We start from the raw sequence: 3,469 nt of genomic DNA on the forward strand, positions 1-3,469 counted from the left end.
CAGGGTAGAGCAGTTCGGGGGACCAGGCCTGCAGGGGAGGGCAGTTGGGGGTGACCAGGCCTGCAAGGGAGGGCAGTTACGGGCAATCAGACTGGCAGGGGACCAGTTAGGCATCAATCAGGTTGGCAGGGGAGTGGTTAGGGGGTGATCAGGCTGGCAGGCAGAAGCGATTAGGGGCAATCAGGAAGGCAGGCAGGCGAGCAGTCCTGGATTGTGAGGGGATGTCCGACTGTCAGTTTAGGCCCGATCCCGGTAGGGCAGTCGGACATCCCTCGAGGGGTCCCAGATTGGAGATGGTGCAGGCTGTGCTGAGGGACATCCCCCAGCGCCCCCCCTCCCCACCGCATGAATTTTGTGCACCAGGCCTCTAATCATGTTATAAGAAGTTGGAGGCATTAAGAAGAGCATATCCAAACTACATCAGCTAATTTCCATCTTTTAACAACAGGATATGACACAGGAGGTAGATGGGGCCTAAGTGCTTCAGTGGAAAGAATACTACTACCATCATGGAGCGAAAAGGAGAAGTACAGATGGGGAAGACGTACTTTGCAGACTTTCCAATTTTACACAGAGCTGCACATGCCAGGGGGAAGTAAAAGTTGTTCTAAGAGATTTATTTTTACTGTTATAATTGTGCATACTAAGTTTAATGTAAGTATTGATCACCATCACTTTTTAAAATGCATCATCATTTTGTAAGCATGGCTTCATTAATAAAGGAAGTCTTCCTTAAAGCATATGTTATTCTGGTTGCATCTTAGCATGGGTTATCACTTTAGCCTAAGAGCATATAAAAGCAGTGTTCTGTGCATGCACTCATTGTCCTATTTCTATTAACTATTGGTATAATACTAAGCTCCAACTTGTGTTAATGTCTCTTGTGTTTACATGTTTATTGCCAATTTAAAAGCATGGTTATTTAAATAAGCACTTTCTTGATTACTAGAAAAATAACTGACTGTAAGCAAGGAAAACCTTTTGAATCTCAGAGAATTAATATGTCATAATCATTTGCTAAGGATTTGCAACACATTGGCCACTACTCTGAGCAATCAGAATAAGTGTAATACACCATTCTAAATCACATGAGATGTACAACCTGAGAAGAAGATGTAAAATTGACAAATTAAGGAACAATAGTAAAATTCAACTAATAAAGTGCTCAGAAGTGCTATATAAGGAAGAGAAATCCTCACCCTCAGATACACTACATATTCAATATTCACACATATGAATTCTATTAACACATTTAATCATTATAATAATCCCGTGGTTAATATTATTATTCCTGTAACTATATTATTAGTAACTATTATTATCCTCCCTGTTTTACATAGGAGGCATTTTAGGTAGAAAGAGTTATGCAACAAGCTCACAGCCACTTGAGTTAGTAAATTCTAGAACCAGCATGAAAATTCAGGAAAAATAATCCAGAGACCTGCACTTAGTGACCTGAAAGGTATAGTAAAGCCTTAGAATTGCTGGTGTGGGATTACAGGAGGAAATTCTCAGAAGATTGTTGAATGGTTTTAATCATGTGGCTGAGACCATAAGTAAGGCATGACAGACTTCATATGGCTTTTTAAGATTCTTGATTTTGTAAGTGTAGCATCAAAAGTTGCAAATACTTAGAAATAGATTAATAGTTAGGGATTATCATTTTGGGGGTGGGGAAAACAGAGTGAAGGAGACAGCAAGAGACTGGTTAGGTAAGGCAGCAGGCAAGTTGAATGGGGTAGGGCAAAAGGACTGACTGTAGCTAGGTAGCTGAACCTGGCAGACTGAATACACTTGTTTATCTCTGGTCCCTTCTAAAAACCACTAAAAAGAATAAAACGATGTGTCCCTGTAAGGACCAAAAGAAAGAGACACAGCAGATAAAGAGATGTCAAGAATTTGGGAAGATGAAAAATGGATAGCGGAAATGAGTTAGCAGAGGCAGACAAAGCCAAACTTCAATCCTTAGAAAGAGGTGGAAGAAGCCAACAGGAGGAAATGCATTCTCGCTGCCGGATCCTCTAATCAAATTGGAAGAGGCCCCAATGAACTCTGACATGGTTTCAAATTACAGGGTTGTAAGTAGTTTTTTTTTAAAGTTTCTATATGGTAAATGATTACTTCCTTAAATGAAAAATAAAATTTCCAAAACAATATTTCAAATTGGAGTAGTTCTAGACAATGGCAAGATCTGAGCAGTAATAATGGGAAGCAGGTTATGGAATAGCGAGAACGTCCCTTAAATTTGAACACATCAGGAATCTTGAGCCCACACTATATAGCATGTTATCAACATGTACATTGAGACTGACCAAAATAATGAAATTGACCAAGTGGTGGACCTGCTAGCTTGTGAGAAAGTAAACCTGGGAGATGGAGGATGGGAAGGAGATTGAGACCTGAGGGTAAGCTGTGGGCTTGTGGAAAGGACCAACCCATGAGCCATCACTTGTATTATTGCTGAGGCTGTCTGCATTTTGGATAATGAAAAATTCACTGTTTGACAAAAGAAGCAACTGACATTTCTAAACCATGTGAGATGTGCCAACAAAGCTGTCTAGCTTATTTCCTGCAATTCTTGAGTAGGATTCCCATTCAGGTTCCAAATAAGCCCCTCCCATCTTGGAGCATTCACAGAAGCAAAGAGCCTGAAATGTAGCATCAGACTCCCTTTTTTTTTTTTTTTAACATTTTTTTTTATTTTTTTTTTATTTTATTGATTTTTTACAGAGAGGAAGAGAGAGGGATAGAGAGTTAGAAACATCTATGAGAGAGAAACATCGATCAGCTGCCTCTTGCACACCCCCTACTGGGGATGTGCCCGCAACCAAGGTACATGCCCTTGACCGGAATCGAACCTGGGACCCTTGAGTACGCAGGCTGACGCTCTATCCACTGAGCCAAACCGGTTTCGGCTTTTTTTTTTAAACATTTCTTAAACCTTTTATTTTGAAATAATTTCCAACTTTCAAAAACATTGCAAAAATAGTACAAATATGTTTATATGACCTCATCCAGCTTCATCAAATGTTGACAACCTATGTAACCACAGATCTATTATCAACATCAGACTCCTTTTGTGCACCTCACGCTTGCTCCTGCAACATGCTTTTCCAGGCAAGTAATTCTGACATCATGGTTTCATGTGTTTCATCATGTTGGCAAATCCTCATCAGGAAAAGTAAAAGTGGACAGGAAGGCGAAGCAATAAATTGTTAGGCATGCCAAGTGAATCATGCACATTTATACAAGAGGCTGCACGATGTTCGATGGAAAAGAAACAGTCTCACTTCCTAAAGCACCTTTGAGTTTTCACCATCTCTCAATAATTCAAGAAGGAACATACACCTCTTAAACCTGAGTTTCAAGGACTTCATGACCTTGCTTCACCCTAATTTATTTAAGTTTTTTTTCTGTCCTCACTGTTTCCACCACTTTTACAACTTTCACTTTACAGGTTCAATCCCCA

Source organism: Eptesicus fuscus, chromosome 4 (assembly GCF_027574615.1).
Source record: "Eptesicus fuscus isolate TK198812 chromosome 4, DD_ASM_mEF_20220401, whole genome shotgun sequence".
In the NCBI taxonomy this organism is placed as follows: Eukaryota; Metazoa; Chordata; class Mammalia; order Chiroptera; family Vespertilionidae; genus Eptesicus; species Eptesicus fuscus.